The 4,999-nt window shown below is 38.8% G+C and overlaps 1 pseudogene; it reads right to left on the reverse strand.

The window, feature by feature from the left end:
• Positions 1-2,314: 2,314 nt before the first annotated feature.
• Positions 2,315-3,468, reverse strand: LOC108391464 (olfactory receptor 2L3-like; annotated as a pseudogene).
• Positions 3,469-4,999: the final 1,531 nt, after the last annotated feature.

Consider the following 4,999-nt stretch of genomic DNA (forward strand, 5'->3'; position numbering starts at 1 on the left):
TTCGGTGTATCCTAAAAGAAGAGGAAAGTGTAAGGAATCTACATATCAGTGAGCTGATTATGCACGTTTTTAAAAATTTCTATGTTCAGACAAACTTATTGTTTTCATTATATAAGGTCCTTAAATGAATAATCGTATTTGCTTATTTTGGAAATGGTACTTCTCACATAGTCCTCACACATAATGGGCCATGTAGGAAGATAACCAAGAATTCACAAGATCTCTTTTTCTGCAGAATGTCTAGAGAACCTTGAGCATTCTTTTAACCTGGCTTTTGTTTTGACATGTCTTTGAAAACAACAATTCTGATACCTGTATGATGACCTAAATAGTCATGTCTTGCCTGACTCTTAGGTACAGTCAGGGTATGTATGCACATTTTGCATTAGATTAGTTGATCCAAATTTAGCTCTGGGATGAGTCATTCAAGGAATCAGGGAATGTGTACAACTACTAAGGAAACAACATAAGAATAACAGACCAGGTTTTATTGCAAAAGCAATAAATTAGAATTTAATCTAACAGGAATAAACTCACTGAGTTCTCAGAGGAGCCCATCAGATGGGCCTGGGATTGTTAATGATGCCCAGAAGGGCTGACGTGGGTGTCTTCACAAGAACCATTCTCAGGCACATACTGGAAATGACTTGTGGTTGTGGAGTCTCCAGACTTAATTGGCTTACATTTCTGGAGATTATGGAAGCTTCTCACTTTTTAAAAAAATATAGTTTCTAATTGTATTGGACTGCTTTTATTTCTTTTTAAGATACAAATTTACTTCACTTGAGAACTTCAGACAATTATTTTCCAAATCACATTTTAATTCAATTGGAAAATTCTTGCTAGAAAAGAGTAAATGCTTAGTCAGTATTTGGTCATTGATACTAAACATTAAGATCTTTTTCTACAAATCTGAGACAAGTTATGTGATATCAGGTAAATCTTCTGAAAGCTAGTGAACTAATAATTTAAAAAAATATTGCTATTGTAATGCATTTCTTTGTGATGAGAAAATGACCTATATTAAGAGATAAGCAAATCACACTCAATTATCCTTCAAAAATCAAGCTTTTAATGAGCTAATACTCAAGAAATCACTAAATATTCACTTGGTTTTAGTACAAAGATGGCTAAACTCATATGACTGCTCATGGAATGTTGATCTTGTACTTAAAAAATTATTTCCAGTTCTATACATAAGTCATCAATCACTGTCATGACTTGGATAATCCAGGACTTCTTACCTGCCCATTCTAGCATCGCCCTTCTTACCTGTATTCAGGCAATAAAGATTATATAAGAATTCTTTCCTGGACTGTAAGGCCATTCATCCTCAGTATGCAGCACACCTGGAAATAATGGTGGGAGCTAAGTAGGCTGGTGACTAAGCAGGCGTGTCTATTAAGAATATTGGTGCAGAGAGGTTGATCGCAAATCAACTCCCAAAGCAGGTTCAGTAGGATTATAAAAGTCATAAAAGGAGAATAAAATGTTCATAAGAAGTATTACTTTATAAAAGGGTAATAGTGGCCATTTGGAACGTACAGTTTGAGTTCATTTTGAGGGATGATTTGGGAATGTCTAAGATTAATTAAACTGAACTAATAATGTGTATAAATACATTAATAATCCCATAAAGGGTATTTAATTTGTCTATAGTACATTTTGTGTCTCTCTGATCATAGTTATTCATCCTGAGGAAGTCCTGTGATAAACTGCTTCCTTAGAATACACTGATAATCCCAGTACCTTTCTAATGAAAGATATATACTTGTTGAATTTCCTATATATTGGTGCAAGATTTACACATTCCCTGAAGAGCTCTCTGTATGATCTCTAAATTGATCACTTCCCCCAGAAAATGAAAAATAGAAGTATAAACATGCATCAGTTAAAATATAAGTATCATTTTTTTTGCTTTGTTTTAAACCCAGGGATGTTATGCCATTTATTGTTTCACTATAATATTTTTTTTCATTTTTGGATGTATATTAAGTACATCAGAGATGTTATACTGAATGATAAAATCATGCTGGGAAATTTCCATATTCATGTCCACATATTGTTAAACTCTGACGACAAATAAGGGAAAACTATATATGTATCAGGTTTCCTTTTTTTTTAATTACCAAAGAAAACAAAAAAAGTTGTAGGGTACATATAATTATTTTGCATAATCTCAACTTTTTAATCCTATTAAAATTAATAGGTTAACTTTAATCCTTGTCTTGTATCATGAAATAAATTTTCCTTAATGGCTACATAATGTGAACATGATCTACTTCTAACGCTGTAAGAGTAATAAGAACATTGTCTAAATTTTCACAGAGCAGAATCTCTGAGTCACTCTCCTCCAGGCCCCCACCACCTCCTTGTTTCTCAGGCTGTATATGATGGGGTTGAGGATTGGGGTCAGGACAGTACAGATCACAGCCAGTACTTTACCCTCTGTAGGATTTTGGAGGGATCTTGGGCACAGGTAAGTGTCAGAAAGGGCACATAGTAGGAGGTCACCACAGTGGGGTGGGTGCCGCAGGTGGAATAGGCCTTCCTCCTCCTTTCAGGTGAGTGCATACGGTGGGCAGCCAGGAGGGCACGGCCATGGGAACATGCAAGCCAATGAGAGGGAACACAATCCAGAGAGTGGTGCTCAGAGACACTGTGTGCTCGTAGACCCAGGTCTCTGGGCAGGCCAGAGTCAGTGTGGCTGGGACATCACAGAAGAAATGGTTGGTGGCCCTGGATGGGCGGTAAGGGATATGGAGGACATGTGTGGTGTGGACACAGGACTTGAAGGAGCCCATTATCCAAGCTCCTGTTAGCAGCAGCACACATGCTCTGTTGCTCATAAGGATGGGATAGTGGAAAGGAAAGCAAATGGCCACATAACAATCATAGGCCATAGATGCCAGTAGTAATCCTTCTGCAGCTGCTAAAGTCAAGAACAAGGAGCTCTGAACCCCACAGCCTAGAGGAGGTGGACTTGTTTGCAGAGAGATAACTGGAAGCCATCCCGGGGACGATGGTGGAGATGCGGCTCAGGCCCATCAGGGAGAGCCGGCTCAGCAGGAAGAACATGGGAGGGTGGAGGTGGGCGTCCAGGAGGGTCGGGGGGATCACGGAGAGGCTGCCCAGCGGGCACAGTCCTGTAGGCCCATCAGGGAGAGCCGGCTCAGCAGGAAGCACACGGGAGGGCGGAGGTGGGCGTCCAGGAGGGTCGGGGGGATCACGGAGAGGCTTCCCGGCAGGCACAGTCCTGTAGGCCCATCAGGGAGAGCCGACTCAGCAGGAAGCACACGGGAGGGCAGAGGTGGGTGTCCAGGAGGGTCGGGAGGACTCTGGCCAGGCCTCCCAGCAGAGCCACCGGGAGAACGAGAGGAGTGAGAGTGAAGAGGAGCAGCCGGCTGGAGATGGTGGGAACAACCCCAACATGAGGAAGTCAGTTGATGTTTGGTTATTATTTTCCATGGGCTATTCACTTAGATTTTCCTAAAGACTGGTACACAATAAGGTAAACATAAAGCAATAAGCTATTTTACTACATTGTTTTAGACTCATTTAGATTTGTCCATGACATAGTATAGCTTTCAAAGAAAGAACAAACTTAAATAATTTGAAAAAAATAAGTATAGTTTTGGTCTGATAAAATCTTCATGAAGCAAACATTTGTGATAAAAAATTTTATAGAAATACTGTGAATTTGAGAGAATTATGTATTTCTCTAAGCAATTTGATAAGTTATGCATATTTTACTTCCTTACATAGATTCAGCTAACATCAAAGTCAGAACTTACACTTCAAGTATATGCTTAGAAAATCAATAACAAAGCATAAAATTAGACCCATATTTCAGTATATTTTGGTGACTATCTGATTATGTTGCAGATCCATATTCTTTTTTAAATTTCCCTTGCACAATAATGCCAAATCATATTTCTCAGGTGCTGTCTTATTATTTGCTTCTTTTTTCCCCAGAAATCTATAATGAATCTTAATTGCCAATACCATTTACACAAAGTGTTTCTTTTCTGCCTCATGACTTGTTTTCTGAATTCTATTGCTTAAGTATGCCGTGTATGTGGCAATGTGTAATGCAATTTCATTGTAGTTTTCATGGCTCTGCTCAAGCCCTTGGGAAAGAAGAAGGGTAGTTTTTATATCTGTTCCTCAATGACTATATAACACTGTGCGCTGCCTTATGACACACTCACACTCCCATAACTTTTCTTTATTTTATTTTATTTAAAACTATTTCCCCTTCTAGATAAGTGTAGGTTTTCAGCACACATATATCCAGTCTCTGCCATGAAACTAAAGTAACGTGATAATAAAGAAAAAACAAGTAATAAATTTAACAAAAGTGGGGCTGTGCAAAATATGGTGGAGTAAGAAACAAGGCAGAACCAAATCCCCATGTAAACACCAAGGAAGCAACTACATTTACAAGTAACCTGGAAAATGATGAAGAACGCAGGACAGACCTTCTACACCTGGTGAGGAAGACCACTGAGAAGGACCAGAAGATGTAGCTGATCTACTAAATCAAAGGAAGAAGCCTAGACAAAATGAGGAGGCAGAGGAATATATTCCAAGCTAAAGTACAAGCTAAGACACCAGAAAGAGGTCTAAATGGAACAGAGTTTACCAATCTTCTTGATAAAGATTTCAAAGTAACAGTTACAAAGATGCTCAGTGAGCCCAGGTAAAGAACTGGTGACCTCAGTGAGAACTTTAACAGGGAGATAGAACATGTGAGAAAGAGACAGCTGAAGAATATAGGATTTGAAATGAAAAGTACAATGGAGGGAATGAATAGTTGACTCCTGGAAGTAAAGAATCAATGAGGTGGAAAATAGAGAATAGGAAAACAACCAAATGGAGGAACAGAAAGAAAAATGAATTTGTAAAAATGGGAAGATGCTAAGAGAGCTGTGTGACAATACCAAGTGAAACAATATTCACATAATAGGGGTTCCAGAAGGAGAAGAGAGAGAAAAAG

The sequence above is a fragment of the Manis javanica genome, chromosome 14 (assembly GCF_040802235.1).
Source record: "Manis javanica isolate MJ-LG chromosome 14, MJ_LKY, whole genome shotgun sequence".
Lineage (NCBI taxonomy): Eukaryota > Metazoa > Chordata > Mammalia > Pholidota > Manidae > Manis > Manis javanica.